This window comes from Labeo rohita, chromosome 2, assembly GCF_022985175.1.
Source record: "Labeo rohita strain BAU-BD-2019 chromosome 2, IGBB_LRoh.1.0, whole genome shotgun sequence".
In the NCBI taxonomy this organism is placed as follows: domain Eukaryota; kingdom Metazoa; phylum Chordata; class Actinopteri; order Cypriniformes; family Cyprinidae; genus Labeo; species Labeo rohita.
The window spans coordinates 4355737-4372377 of record NC_066870.1 but is presented as its reverse complement, the minus strand read 5'-3'; the positions used below and the strand labels follow the sequence as shown (position 1 = coordinate 4372377).

At 38.3% G+C, this 16641-nt stretch overlaps 1 protein-coding gene across 4 annotated transcripts in view; it reads right to left on the bottom strand.

Moving 5' to 3' along the window:
* greb1l (GREB1 like retinoic acid receptor coactivator) overlaps window positions 1-16641 on the bottom strand; it is a 65121-nt gene that overhangs the window by 29007 nt on the left and 19473 nt on the right. Inside the window, exons 1-3 of one of the 4 annotated variants that reach the window (XM_051135928.1) lie at window positions 15770-15920; window positions 14970-15175; window positions 14-98 (exon numbers count right to left, since the gene is read on the bottom strand). The gene's annotated coding sequence lies outside the window, so the exon portion shown is untranslated. Of the gene's footprint in view, window positions 1-13; window positions 99-2623; window positions 2901-14969; window positions 15176-15769; window positions 15921-16641 lie in introns of those variants that run through there. The other 3 variants (XM_051135940.1, XM_051135931.1, XM_051135927.1) reach the window with 3 other exon arrangements.

Here is a 16641-nt window from a genome sequence, read left to right as displayed (position 1 = left end):
TTTGCCACTATACCTTTGATTATATTTCTTTAGCTGCAGAAAGACAGGATCACCTCTTCTCCATGGTATATTAAAGTTGAACTGCAGTATTCCTGCACCTACAAACATAAGGCAAACAGTCAGAACTTCATTTACAGTATAAATACCATGTAAAATTGGGAATAAAATTGGGAAAACAGGCATAAGACATCCGTTAATCGCTTGATCTGTGCAATCAAATCTTACTACTGCAGCATTAGAGATTCACAATGGGCTTTTGGGGTTTAAAAGCACTGAATGGGGAATTTATAGTGGAATTAATAAGTAAGAATCATATGTAGTGAGTATTAATCCATGCGTTATCTCAGATCAGACAGTTGCTTGTAAAGTTGAACAGATTGCAGTGATCTTCAACATATGTAGCTGTTAACTGATAACGCTAAGGGATGAGTTATATGACACTATGACCTCAAGGGAATGTTTGTGGAACGCACAGGGGGAAAGGAACTCCATGTCTCTTACTTCCAGGATTACACAAAGACTGATGGGACAGGTTTTGTGCTTTTGGCCTAGTTAAAACAAGAGTGAAATGCAGTAAAGCCATCAATCAATCAATCAGTAAATACTTTTGTCAAAAGTATCCCAAATTTGCATTATATAACCTATAAACTTAAAAAAAAAAAAAAAGATCAGAAAATGAACAACTGTGTGGGTAGTTTTTATTCGTGGATTTTAGGTTAGAATTTGATTAGATTTAACTAAATACATTGATCTCTACTAGGTGACTAGCTTCACAATAAATAGTGCAGCCACTGTAAATTTAGTTTATGTCTGCATTTACAAGAAAACTGGATATAATTGTGACCAACTACACTCCAAACATCTCCAAACATCTCCATCAGATTGAAAAGCTTCCTCTAAGAGACTTCACAATGCATCAGCAAATCCTTTTTATTTGCCAGAAAAAAAACTAAACAACAACGAAGTCTCTGCAGATTGATAAGTAAAATTGTTAGTGTGTCACATGGGACATATCGATTGATGCCACCATTGAATGACTCAAAAAACAAGTAGCACACCCTGTTTTGCAAACAGCTTACTTGGAGGCCTGTTGGGCCAAGTTTCAGCTAATCACTCATCTTGATACTGTGGTAAACAGAGGAAAAGTGAGGTAGCAGCACCTGAGCATAGTTCTGTCATGCCTTCAGGGCTCTCAGGGTCCAGTTTGACTGCTAATGACATTCAAGGGGTGTTAAATGCTAATGTGAACATGCCTGCAAAGAGCCCTGCCTTTAGGCCAAGAGCTGTTTCAGCTCCGGTCACTTCTTACTACTTCTGTACATTTCGCTTTCTAATTCTGACTGATTATCTACAATGCATACAACACAAAAAGCTATCACAACACGTCTAAAAATGCATCAAGTCTCTTTTATAAACAAGCATTGAAGCTTCAATATGACACTGAAAGTGTGTGGGCAATGAACATAAGACGCATGTCTCTTTCCCTGATCAAAACGAGTTTACCGACAACCAAGGACTTGGTGTGACGCAAATAGTGTGTTAAAGCCAACTAAAGAAACCAAAAGCTTGACAAATATAAACTAGGGGATACTGAAATAGCCAAGAAGGGAAACGCAACACTTTAAGTAGCCAAAACAAACCAAACCACAGACATAATTAGGCAAAGCTACCAAAATTTGTTTGCTTTGCTGGTAACGTTTGTTTTGTCTCAGATTTACACCAGTGTTCTCCAAAAAACACAGTATGTTATTGGGTGTCACATGCAGTGTGATGCATTAGTTTCTTGACCTTTCTTGTTCTTGTTCTTTCATTAATAACAACAAAGACAAAAACATTTAGAATGGAAGTTCGTAGTTGGTTCATAATAAAAAAAAATGAACAACATGATAAATATATTTGTGCCTTTGCATTTATGAAGATTTTCAGAGTGCCAATCTTTTGAATTTTTGATTTGACTTATTTCTGTAAAAGTTTGTTGGCCTCAGCACCTGAACTTGCTGAGAGAGTGCTGTTATATTTCTAACCTAAGGGCAAAATAAAAGGTTAATACAAAATGTGCCACATGTGGCAGTAAATGTGGTTAGAGTCACACGCTGTGCTGTACTACTAAAGACCTTTCTCTCTTTCTCTCAATCCACTCCCTCTTTTGTTTCCTTCCTTATCTGCATAATTACATTAAACTGATGACAATGGGAGAGGACAACTTGCTTTCAGTGCACTTTCAATTAACAAATTCTACTTCAGTTTCACAAAAACACTGGTGGAATTTATAAAAAAGCCCACGTATAAGACACAAATATTTAGACTAAAAACAACCAACACATAACAGCATGATTTCAACAATCCCTGCCTACAATTACATAAAGAGTAACACCATATTACTTCAGTTTTGATTCAGCACTCATCAACGACCAATTCACACTTAGTTTTTTACATTCTGAGTCATTCACTAAAGGAAAGACAGTTTAAAGAGCAAAACTTCAAGCAGGGGGATGGGATAGAGATTAGTCAATGCAAAAATGCAAATATCTTTAAATAAATGGGGCGCTAAGCGCTCTAGCCATTCACACCAATTTAGCAGGAGCCGGTGCGTGTCAAAGAAACTAACATGACGCTTCTGTACCTTTCATAAGCAGCCAGGGTGTGGAGTGTGCCTCAAATCCCACTGAAGACCTCAAAGCAGATCACTAAAACACAAATAGCCTATTTCCATAGCAAACGTCCTTCGGATATCCAAAAGCAGCGTCAACGCTGTGACAGTATTCCTTGTCCCTGTTGCGAGCTAGCAGCTCCCAGGTCATGATAGTCCAGAGTCGGGGCAGCAAAGCCTGATTTCAGGAACTCCAGTGGAGCCACCTTCTCTGTCCTGTACTGAATGGCTCTGGATACACAAAACCTTCAACACTCACATACACAAACAGCAGGCCCTCCCCCCGTTCCTCTTGCCCCCTCCCTCTTCTTGGCCATTTGCTCTGTGGGGTGAGAGGGGCATTCTCTCAGGACTCATTCATCTTGGCCCTTGCTGACCCCCTAAGGTGACAGATGCTGTTGTGGAGAGGGCCATACCGCCGAGCGCGGCACAATAGAGGCGAGGCGCCTCCGCGCGCCACACGCGTGCTGCGTTCGCCACGCACGATGCGCAGATGCCCCTCTCTTAACGTGACACCGGAGACCGCTAAGTGCCACACTCGCAGATGGGGGTACGACGTAAGGCGAAGGATCGTTTTCCTCCCCTTCTGCCGCTCCCCGTTTTATTGGGGCCATTTTACTGATAGGGCACACCAATGGCAAACTAGGGACACTTGCTAAAGAATGTGGGGTCAGTTCGCATTTTGTCCGTTGGCCTTGCCTGAACTCACATCCCTCCCCTCGCCGGAGGTTGACGATTAACTGAGAATTCAGGCCCATTGTAAATAGCCGAGTGGCAGGGACTCATCTGGTCTAAATAACTTGATAGGAGATTGATGTTTTGCACTTTGCCGGATTGATCATTTCCTACCGTGCGCCACGGAGAAGTGGCTCAGAGGAAGTGAATGAGATTTGAACGCAAATACAGGAGGATCGGGTTCCCCTGGTGCTCCAGGCTCTCTCAACAATGACTCCATCTCTAGTCTTATCTCACAAGGTAATGGCAAAATATTGTGACTCGACTGACCCTTTCATTTCAGGACCTTATGGTATTTAAATAAACCAGCGCCGGTCCATTTGTGAACTGTTAGCATTCATTACGACTCATTATGGATCCAATAATAATACTGATCTTGCTCTATTTTGGCGTAAACCTTAAGTTTCATCAGCCCAACCCTATCAGATGACTTTAGAGGGTAAATATACACAGTAGATTTAATCAACACACCCGAGATCCTGTTTTGTCTGCAGGGAGTAGTAGGATTTGTTAATAATTGATAACAGCCTTGTTCGTGGAACAAAAAGGTGATTTGACGCAATGGTTCAAAGAGTGTGCTGAGAACCGCAACAGTGAAATGCATTTGTCAAAGTTAAAGACTCAAAGAATTTGTCAAGCAAACAACAAAACAGCCATGTCAACAAAACAATGCATTGGAAGCAAGTGCTTGGTGAAATAAACCAAAAAAATTTAATAAACTTTCAGAAACTTATTTATGCAAAAAATTTTTGTTCAGTAAATCAGTAATTTATCCTGCTTTCACAACTCCTGTTGTGAAAAAACCCACAGTTGGTTTAAATCGAGCCATATACTTCTTCTCACCCTAATAAGAATTAGTAGATAGGGGCTAAAGCAGTATGGGAGTCAGCTTTAAACAATGACCTCCTGCCCTCAGAGGGCTTTATTAGCCTCCCAGAGTCATTAATGCTGTCATTCCAGCTAATCTGGGGGCTTTGTCTAAACATTGTTTATTTTAATTGCAAGGTTTCTCCTTCAGATACCATTTGGACCACACAATGTCCCCGAATGTGCAAGGATTTTGTAATCAACAAATGCTTGATATTTCATTAGAAACATGTCTTTGTTTGTGGGAAAGACTCTTTGCCAAGACTGCAAAAAAATGTATATGAAGATGCACAAGTTCAATTTTCTGGGTTACCGACGTGGCGATTCAAGTCTCTGGCTTTAACACTATCAGACTTTAATGGGTCACTGGAAAAGGAGAAAGAGAGCAAAGCGGAGGTTTCCTTTGCTCAATTGAGCTTGTGGGTAAAACAAAAGAGTCAGTGAGTGAGCTGGCCCTCCTCTCGCCCATCCTTCAGCACTGCTTTGAGTCTCCAGCCCTGGGCACTGACAATGGGAAGTATCTTTTCCACTGCCACCTGAGAATAGATGAGTCATGTGGTGGCGGCTCTTTCAACATCTTTTGGAGTTCTGCTTTGTCTTGTTCCCTTCACTTCCTTTTGAGAAGTGCTCCATTCTCTCGAGGTACAGCAAAACTGCCTCATTCCAGACAGGCAGCATCATTGTTTAGATCCAGTAAGACCAATACAACTTGGTGAATCTTTGAATCTTTGGGGTCAACCATAACAGTTATTGAGTACAGAATTTAGAAATGAAACTTATTCTTGGCTTCTTTCTGGAGAAATGTGCAATCCAGACCCAAAAGGAAAAAAAAATAATCCAAGTGGGGCTACTTAATTCAAATTTAGGCCAACAAAAATCACAGTTTGGGGCAAACCAGAGTCGTTTTGAGTTCAGAGTGTACATTTTTGAAGTGTTCCTGACTTTCGTTCTGAGAAAGTGCTTAAACTAAATCCAATGGGACAAACTTAATAGCCAAATTAATCTGAACCTGAACCTATAAACGCTTAGGAAAACCAAAGCAGAAAAGCTTTGAGAAGTGTGAAACTAGTTCCTGCTTCTTTCTGGAGAAATGCACAATCCAGATCCAATAGGAAAACCATAATCCAAGTGGAGCTACTTAATCTAAATTTGGGCCAATAAAACAGTTTGGGACAAATCAGAGCTGAAGTTCTCATTTCAGAAAGTACATTTTAGAAGTGTAACTCTTATTCTTGGCCTTTTTTTTTTGAGAGTTCCTCAATCCAAATCCGATGGGACAAACTTAATCCAAATATAGGCAACTTAATCTGAATCTGTACCAACAAATGGTTAGGAAAACCAAAGCAGAAATAATTGATTCTAGTTCTTATCTTCCTTCTGGAGAAATGCACAATCCAGATCCAATGCAACAAATTTAATCCAAATGGAGTAATTTAATCTAAATCTGAACCAACAAAAGCATAATTTGGGGTAAACCAGATCAGATTTTTCAGTTCAGAATGTAAATTTTAGAATGCAACTCTTGTTCTCAGCTTCTTGCTGAGAAACACTTAATCCAAATCCAATGGGACAAACGCAATCCAAATATAAACAACACAATCTAAATTTGGACCAACAAATGCTTAGGAAAACCAAAGCAGAAATAATGAATAATGGAATAATGAAGCCGCGAGTGACTCTGTGACTCTAGGTCTCAACTTCTAGAGAAACGCACAATCCAGATCCAACATGGAAAACATAATCCAAGTGTGGCTACTTTTAAATTTATATTCGGTCCAGTAAAACAATTTTGGGGAAAACATATCAGGAGTTTTGAGTTCAGAATGTACATTTAGAAGTGTGACTCTTATTCCTGGTTTTATTCTGAGAAGCCCTCAATCCAAATCCAATGGGACAAACTTAATCCACATATAGACAACTTTAATCTGAACCTGGGCCAACAAATGTGTAGGAAAACCAAAGCAGAAATAATGAATGCAGAATGCAAGCTTTGAGAAGTGTAACTCCAGTTCTTAGCTTCTTTCCGAGAAACACTCAATTCAAATCCAATGCCACAAATTTATCCAAATTGAGCAACTTAATCTAAATTTGAACCAAAAAAGCATATTTTGGGGTAAACCAGATCAGATTTTTCAGTTTAGAATTTAAATTTTAGAAGTGTGACTCTAGTTTTGCTTTTTTCTGGAGAAATGCACAATTCAGATCGAACACCAGAAATTTAATCCAAATGGAGCAACTTAATAAATATTTGAACTAACAAAAACATATTTTGGGGTAAACCAGAGCAAACTTTTCAGTTCATAATGTAAATCCGATGGGACAAACTTAATCCAAATATAGGCAACTTAATCTGAATCTGGACCAACAAATGCTTAGGAAAACCAAAGCAGAAATAATGAACACAGAATGCAAGCTTTGAGAAGTGTGATTCTAGTTCTTATCTTCTTTCTGGAGAAATGCACAATCCAGATCCAATGCAACAAATTAAATCCAAATGGAGTAACTGAATCTAAATTTGAACCAACAAAAGCATATTTTGGGGTAAACCAGAGCAGATTTTCAGTTTATAATGTAAATTTTAGAATGTAACTCTTGTTTTCAGCTTCTTGCTGAGAAACACTTAATCCAAATCCGATGGGACAAACTTAATTCATATATAGGCAATTAGGAAAACCAAATCAGTAATACATAAAGGTAAAATATCAGAAAAAAAAATAAAGGTGTTTTCACAGTGATGCTATAGAAGAACCATTTTTGGTTCCCCAAAGAACATTTCAGTAAATGGTTCTTAAAAGAAACCATTTTAAAAATAAAAATAACTTTTTTTTTTTTAACTATAAAGATCCTTTTCTGCATTTAAAAGGTTCCATGGATGTTCAAGGTTTTTCACAGAACCACTGATGCCAGTAAATAACCTTTTTTTTTTTTTTTAATAGTGTAATGAATACAGAATGCAAGCTTTGAGAAGTGTGATTATAGTTCTCTGATTCTCTCTGGAGAAATGCACAATCCAGATCGAATGTCTGCAATTTAATCCAAATAGAGCAACTTAATCTAAATTTGAACTAAAAGCATATTCTGGGGTAAACCAGAACAGACTCAATCCAATGCCACAAATGTATCCAAACGGAGCAACTCAATAAACTAAAATATGCACCAAAAAAGGCATATTTTGGGGTAGAGCAGATGCTTCAGTTCAGAATATAAGTTTTAGAAGTGTGACTTCTTGCTGAGAAACACTTAATCCAAATCCAATGCCACATATTTAGTCTAAATGGAGCACCTCAGTCTAAATTTGGACAAACTGCAGCCTAGGTTGGGGTAAACCAGTGCACAATTATTGAGTTCTGTAAGCTTTAAAAACAGTGGCTTTTGCTTCTTTATAAAAACTGCTTGATTGTCTTATTGAATGTGGGTTTTTAAAAGTGTGATGAAATCCTCGTCCTTGCATGGTTGTAAAAAAAACAACTAAGAATCACGTAGATGAGGTGAGAGCGGAACGTGATTTTAACGCAGTGACAAATGAGCATCAGCTGGGTAGGAGGGAGAGATCGAGGTGGCAACTGCCACAGCTCATCGAGGTCTTCAGGAGCTATCTACTCAGCGTCAGAAAAAACAAATCTACCCTAACACGGGCCAATTAAAACAGCCTGACAATGTCGGCGTCACGTGAAAGCCAATGCTGCCCCGGCAAGCTCGGCCTCCCTGACCACATAAGGACTATTCCGGGCGTGAGGCGTGGGGTCTCACGCCGCTTGTCGCACCGCCGGCAGGTTGTTGTTCCCTAAGCCCTGCGCTCATTTCCCTATTAAAGCCCTCTCACAGACTTCCTGCTGGGGTCCTGAAGTGCAAATCGGGGCTTTTCCAGCGAGGCCAATATGAGCCAGGGCTGTGGAGATAACCTCCTCCACTTGGCCACAAGAACTGAGGGGGGAAGGGAGGCTTGGGGGGAGGCAACACAACAAGCTGAAAGCCAAAGCTGAAATCGGCACAGAGAGAGAAAACCCTGACTGGTCAGCAAGGGATTGGCTTGAGGGGGGTTAGGGTGACAGCCTGGGGAGAGGATTAGTCCGGCAGTGGACGGGGGTAGCGGTGGGCCAAGGTTAGCCAGGGTTTAAGGGGGTGGAGGCCTGGGAGGATCAACAAAAGGAGTATTTGGGCAGATGAAGAAGTCATCATCATTAAGCCACTGGAAGTTTACTGTCCAGTTATAAAAGTGACTGGAAAATGAGAGGGGCAAGAGGGCAACCCCGAGATACGCTCAGCAGACTGCGGCGGGGTGGGATCGTGGGAGTGCTGGGCTCATTTATTAGAGTCAAAAACTGGCCTTTGTGTGACCGAAGCCCTGATTAGAGTGTTGACCTTGCCGTACATTCAGCCGAAGTGAATGGCTTTAATTTAACCTTCAACTAAATCCTGCACTTAGACAAATGCTTTACGTCAGTAATTACCAAAGACCCCTTGGAAACCTCCCATTAGTGCAATTTAAGAACACAAGCAAGAAAACCTGGAAAAGGTGTGATGCTTTATATACTGGCACCATAACCAATAATACAGTTATTTTTTTTTCAGTTACTCGCGTAAGATTAAATTATCAACCATAATTGTAGTTGCATTGGAGAAATGGAAAAGCACTGAAGTCAAAATATCTGAGACAGCTTCGAATTGATCCAAACAAGGATAAATTCTTGCGTGTGAATCTTTTGTGCACATCTGGCTCACTGGAAAAGGTCAACTACAATTTTACACCTCAAAGCCAAAGTGTCAGTGCCACATGCTCAAACAACCAGAGAGGACACCAATATTAGGATTTCCATGCACCAACATGATTAGTTTTCCTTTATAAAGAGTCCATTCTCAACAGTAAAACAGTGAGACCTAAGCTTTATTCCAAAATCTATGGTGTCCATGGGAAATCAAGTGTCCTGATACCATGACAACAAACAAAGAGCTCAATCTGGGTGAAGAACAGCAAGGCTGCTCTGGCCAATAAACCAGAGACCTGCCGATGAACCCAACTCCGCATTTTACAACACAGACCACAGCTGTTATTCACTAGGGACAATAATAGTTCAACTAATGGGTTAAATGCATTTCTTTCTTGCGGTATGATTTGTTAATCGGTTGCTGTTATGCTCTGATGACTGGATGACTTTTGGAAATAGGCAAACTGAAGTGCTTAAAGTCTAACACAAGTGCTCATTTTGGATTAAACATTCGGTAAGCTCAAACATTTGCTCCTGGTTCCTAATGGTTTGTTTGCCCTGCTCTTGTTCTCAGGATTAAATAGCCTTTATAGGCAGACATTTTTGTTACAGTGCAAAAAGGGGTCTTGTTTAATAGCCCTGTGTCACATGAAGCACATATTATCAAAACAGACAAGCGTTATCAGGTGACAAGGGCCAAAGAGAGGTCAGATGTGTTTCCTGACACAATTCCTCCTGCTTTGACGCTTCATCCATCATTATTCAGGCAAGGAATTGCAGTGCTGGTCAAGACTCCACAGTTCAACATGTCGTTTAACCAGATGCGACTGGAGTCTTGTATTGTCATTTAAAGTTGGTGATAGTTTAAAAAAAGAACACTATAAACATTATATGACAACATATGGCTATTTTATCAATTTAAACTATGGAAAAGAGGAAAAAACATTTTCCAGTGCTGTTTGAGTTAATCCTTGACTGATCTTGCACATCTGGTTAACTGGAAAAGGTCAACCAAAGTTTTACACCTTTTCCTCAAAGCCAAAGTGTTGGTGCCACATGTTAATGCTGAATTCACACAATGTTGGTACAACTGAAATTATGTTTAGTTTCTGTTAGAGATGCACCAAAATTAAAATTCTGACCGAAATGTATAAGATAATAATTATTTTCATAATATGGCCAAAAACGGAACTACTTTGTCTAAAGGAATAAAAACAAAAAATTAATTTATTCGTTTTAAATGCATGAAAAATGGATTTTCATTTTGAGTCTTTTATTGAGGCTGTTAATAAATTATCAGTTTTTTTAATTTTAAACATGAACTTTAAATGGCTATTAGGTGTCAGCTAAAGCAATCTAAATGCAAACATATGGAACTAGCACAAACAATTAAATATATAACCAAATATCAAATATGCTGATATAGCTCTGATACACTGTAGCAATGTCCCCTGTTTCCAATGAGTAAAAACTGTTTACGTCATTAAAACTGATAACTGCAATGTTCTAAGTTTTGAATATTTGGAATTTTTCAAATGATACATTTTATGAAAGTTCTTATTATCTCTCATTAGTCCTCTGTGACGAACAGTGTTACTTTTAAAAGTAATGCATTACAATATTGTGCTACTCCCTAAAAAGTAACTAATTATGTTACTTTTTATGGAAAGTAATGTGTTGCGTTGCTTTACTTTTTAAATCTGGGTAGGACTTGCTTGTTTATTTTTAACATATAAAGTTCTATTTTTGGCAAACATAAAGCCCTTTCAGACCAAACCTGAAATGAATCAGCCTCAGACTGAAGGGGAAGCAAATTCACATCTGTACAGTAGAACACAGGAGAAGAAAGTTCAACCCAAATGTTGGTTTACGTAAAGCAATTTTTGCTTATGGTTGAATTGGATCATCGAAAGTCAGCAGCAAAGACACTGGTTAATAAAATGGGATTAAATACATAAAGGATATTTGTGTTATGTAACATTTTTAAATATTGCACGTTTGCTAAATATTCTGAGTTTGGATTTCACAGTTATTCATTCTGAGGAATATTGAATCCGTTTTTGTGCAAGTGAGATGAGTAAATGCATGTTCACATTTTGTCTGGTACTACAGTAAACAACGCAAACAACACAGCGCAAACAACGCCTCTGGACTTAAGTTAGTTTCTAGAAAAAAGTAATCTGATTACACAACACCCAAACTGACATTAGCCTAAATGGTAAATTTGTGTTTAATGTGTCACCTGGTACACATTATTATGCATTATGTGACTAAAATGAAGTACTTTACTGTCATTAACAATACATGAATGCAATTAACAGCTCAGAGGTGAATATAAGAATAGTCACAATATTTTTTACATGACATGAACAGAGCATAAAACAACTGATAATGTCAGTACTGAGAGTTATGGGCCTAGTTACTAAATGTATAGTGGACTCCCACCAAATCCCATCAAAAAGACCAAATGACTGTACGATCGAGCAGAGTGTTCGTAACTCAGAACGAAGAAACAGCGCTTTCCCCTCTTCAGAGTCACAAAGCCACCTTGAATGAGTGAGTGACAAATGAACAATGAGGGTCTTTAATGTTCTCAGGAAAGACCCCTGTCCTCGCCCCCTCCCCACTTCCTTGCGGAGCGCTCAACTGTATCCATCATGCTCCTCTTCCTGACCCCAGGCAGCCTCTGCTGCATCAGGACTGCTCTGTGTGTGTGCGTGTTGGGTAACAGTAGTGTCATGCTGATAAAGCCGAGTGAGTTGCCCACGGTGATAGGCTCGACAATTTAAATCCTCTGACTTCTTTTTTGTTGTTGCGATGTAACAAAGGCAGGTTCAATCTATTGTCCAGTGCTGACACAGACACAAACCCCTTCCCTTACAAATCAACTGCTGGGAACAGCCAGACTGCTCTCAAATCAGACCTGAAATGACTACTCCAAATGTGCTTTGTAATGTGATTTGGCTCACTGTAATCATTCATAAAGACATCATTTGGCTTCAGCCAAAACACTAAATTTAAAACAATTATTGTTCTCATAAGAAATGTTCAAAACCTTTCCTTTCACTTTCTTTTTACCAGTTAAGTATATTCTGAACACTGGCTTCAAGCAACCTTGTTACAGCATGTGACCCTGGACCACAAAACCAATCATAAGCATCATTTTTTTTATATTAATATTTATACATCATCTGAAAGCTGAATAAATATGCTTTCCATTGATGTATGGTTTGCCGAGATACAACTATTTGAAAATCTGGAATCTGAGGGGGCAAAAAAAAATGCTGAGAAAATCACCTTTAAAGTTGTCCAAATGACGTTCTTTTAGCTATGCATATTACTAATCAAAAATTACGTTTTGATATATTTATGGTAGGAAATTTACAAAATATCTTGATGGAAAATATTTTTTACTTAATATCCTAATGATTTTTGGCATAAAAGAAAAATTGATAATTTTGACCAATACAATGTATTTTTGGCTATTGCTTCAAATATACACGTGCGACTTGACTGGATTTGTGGTCCAGGGTCACAAATTTCATACTCTGTGTATGTGCGTTGATCAATGTTTATATATGAATAAAAGCCTACAATAAATCTGCTAATCCTACAAAGTGTTTCATCAAAATACTTCAAACTGCTTGATTCATGTGGATTATGTTTGCAATATCTTTGAAGATTCAAAGTTTTGAGTGAATAGACTTTCAGCCACGGAAAATCACTTAAGTTTCATTAAAAACATCTTAATTTTTATATCTTAAAAGATTTTTCATCAACTCATCTTCATGTTGCCCCAAACCTATATGAATCACTGTCTCAGACATTTCTCAAAATAGCTTGTTGTACAGGTTTGGAACAAGATGAAAGAAATCATCTTGAGAAAGAAATCAAACCCCTGTCCTACTGTATGTGCCGCACACCATTATAACTGAAATACCCAATAAAACTCGACTATCTGACAGAGGCCTAAAGAAGTCTTCTAATGTGACGTACAGAGAGTTTATCTGAGGAGAAGCGGCCATAAAGACCGAAGCATATGCTCCTCACGGGTAAATATTTGCCCGTTCTCTTATCATGAGCGGCAGAGCCATGAGTCTGGATGCTTCCTGAGGTCAGATGAGGTCCAGCCAAATCACAGCAGAGAGTGCATTTGTATTTACTGTATTCAACTAGGATAAATGCATACATTAGACTAAAAAACAAATCACAAAATTCATCAGTAAAGACATCACCAGCACTTAAATTGACAATAATCAAAAAAGCCCACAGAGAGCACAAACACATTACTGCTGACAGGATCCCACATTCGGTAAGACAAACACAATGGCCATTGTGATATTATCTGTAAAAAACTACAGATTACACATACATTTTTTTACTAGGGTAGGGGTGGATATTTTTAATATTCGTTTATAATTAATGCAACAGTGCGTCTTACTGTAATAGTTTTCATTAGTCAGCATTGCTATATGATAAGAACTTAGCCTATTGATCTTATGAATGTTTCAGCATGGCTTTAAAAGCATAGTTCACCCAAAAATGATTTACTCACCCTCAAGCCATCCTAGGTGTATATGACTTTCTTCTTTCAGACGAATACAATCAGAGTTATATTAAAAAATGTCCTGGCTCTTCCAAGCTTTATAATGGCAGTGAATGGCTGTTGAGATTTTGAAGTCCGATAAAGGGCATCCATTCATCATAAAAAGTGCTCCACACAGTTCCAGGGGGTAATAAGGCCGTCTGAAGCGAATCAATGTGTTTGTGTAAGAAAAATATCCAAATTTAAAATTTACAAACTGTAAACATTTACGAGAGACTGCCATTGACATAGAATTACGCAAAGCGTAAGCTCTGGTGAGAATAGGCTAGTCTTGTGAGAAGTTTTGTTTCCAGGAGGAAAGGAAGCAACGTTTCCTTTGTTTAGCAAAGGAAAGCCAGTCTCCTCTTGGCTTATATCGAAATCCTCCAACATTTTCTTTACAAATTCTCATTCTGTACTTCTAAACTGTGTTTTGTTTTACTCTCCTCTGTGCTTCCACATTTGTCTGCTGTAACGCCAAACTCTTATGAACGCGCGTACAACAGTTAGTGAAAGATAGAGATTACAGTTCATTAAGTTTTAAATACTAATATTTTCTTACACAAACCCATCGATTCACTTCAGGAGGCCTTTATTAACCCCCTGGAGCTGTGTGGAGTACTTTTTATGATGAATGGATGCACTTTATTGGACTTCAAAATCTCAACAGCCATTCACTGCCATTATAAAGCTTGGAAGAGCCAGGACATTTTTTAATATAACTCTGATTGTATTTGTCCGAAAGAAGAAAGTCATATACACCTAGGATGGCTTGAGGGTGAGTAAATCATGGGGCAATTTTTTGATTTTTGGGTGAACTAACCCTTTAACCTTTCACAAAGCCATGCTGAAACATTCATAAGATCAATAGGCTAAGTTCTTATCATATGCTGACTAATGAAAACTATTACAGTAAGACGCACTGTTGCATTAATTATAAACAAATATTCCTACCCTAGTAAAAAAAAAGTAATAGACTTAAAATGCATTTATTTTATACCAAGTATACCACCAATCTATTTACATATTTACTTACTAATGTAAAAATTGTAATTGAACTCTATTTGGAGTACAACTTGTGCACTATGCACATTAATTGCACTTAATCACCCCCACGTCATTCAAAATATTCATGTCTTTCTTTCTTCAATCGCAAAGAAATTAAGGTTTTTGAAGAAAACATTTCAGGATTTTTCTCCATATAGTAGACTTCAATGGTGGTTAATGGACTGAAGGTTAATAATGCAGTTTCAATGCAGCCTCAAAGGGCTATAAACGATCCCAGCCGAGGAATAAGGGTCTAGCAAAACGATCGGCTATTTTCTAAAAAAAATTACATGCGCATCGCAAAGCTCAACAAGGCAAGCATTTGAGGTTAAAGGAGAAGTTCACTTCCATAACAAAGATTCACATATAATGTACTCACCCCCTTGTCATCCAAGATGTTCATGTCTTTCTTTCTTCAGTCATGAAGAAATTATGTTTTTTGAGGAAAACATTTCAGGATTTTTCTCCATATAATGGACTTCTATGGTGCCCCGGTTTTGAACTTCCAAAATGTAGTTTAAATGCGGCTTCAAACGATCCCAAATGTGGCTGTAAATGATCCCAGCCAAGAAAGAAGGGTCTTATCTAGCGAAATAATCGGTTATTTTCATAAAAAAAATACAATTTATATACTTTTTAATGTCAAACGCTCATCTTGTCTTACTCTGCCTGGACTGTTTTTGTTCTGGTTCATGACTTTCTCTTTCCACTTGCTCTGTTTTTTTTTTTCAAACACCAAACTTCAAACTCATTGCCACCATATTAATTCTTGAAGTGAAATTTTGCCTGTTTGGTGATTAGATAATTGTTTTGAACTAATGTCTTGAACTGAACACAATAATAGTGCGACACCTGTAAGTTGGTGCAACAATGCGCTTCTCGTTCCGCAATAAGTTTTCATGCTTGGGTATAAGAGTTTTTAGGATTTTTTCCCTATGTTCTATCATCTGCAAGGTGGAAATTTTCAAGTAAACGTAAAAATAAAGGGTGCAGAATGAGTTACATGCAAAATTAGTAATTACAATAAAGTCTTAAGCACCAATATTTATGTAAAACACAGGTACACATTTTAACAGTTCTCAATTACTTTGAAATTAACAGCTTTTAGTAGCTAATAAAAAGGATATAATAAAATGCATTGAATTCCTCCAATAAAAACAGAATTTAAATATTTTTTACTGTTAGTGGGAGTCCAAGGAAAGCTGTGAGATTGAACTTAATGCTAAAACATCTCGGTTTCTTCCAGGATCCATTTATGCATGCAGCTGAGACTTTATTCTTCGGAGATCAGATGAGGATTTAGAGCCAGCGGTGCAGTCTCTAGTGCAGTCCTGCACTGGGTCGTGGTCACCGTGACTTTGGCCAGCCCGCCCCCATTAGCTCTCACTCCCCACCCCTCACCCCATCTCCCCTGACCTTGGGCTCCGCCGAGTGTGTGAGAGGCTTCGTGCAGAACACACAAGAGTTTGAAGAATGCTAAAACATTTGGACAGAGCTCTAGGTTGAAACAAAACAGCGTGTGGAAAGAGAAACAGTTACAGAGTGTGATTTTTACGAGGTTCATCACCTTACTGGAGAAATCTCTTGGAAGCATTTCCAAGAGAAAATGCCAAGTTTGTCAGGCTCATTCAGTACCTCCAAAGAATGTAAAAAAAAAAAAAAAAAAATAAAAGAGCTATGGAGTATTTGTGCATGTGCTTGATAATATTAAGTATATAAATGCAGAGACCAGGATGGCTGATATAGCTCTACTTTGGATTATAGTAAATTTGAGCTTTTGAGGTCATAAAAATATACTAACAAGTTAAACTGTCCTGCAAAATAATAATAATGATAACATAAAAGGCATTAAATCATGTCAGCAGTGGGTTTCCAAAAAAGGCACAGCTCATGAAAAACACTCTGTGCTCTATCAAGGCAAGTAAATCAAGTTACTCTTGCCTGCAATTTTTCAATTGAAGCGAACAGCATGTACTTGAGCAGACAAGCCAAGATAAAGGGCAAGTTAGGTTACGGCTACAGGGAGAGAAGAATTACATACTGGCATAAAC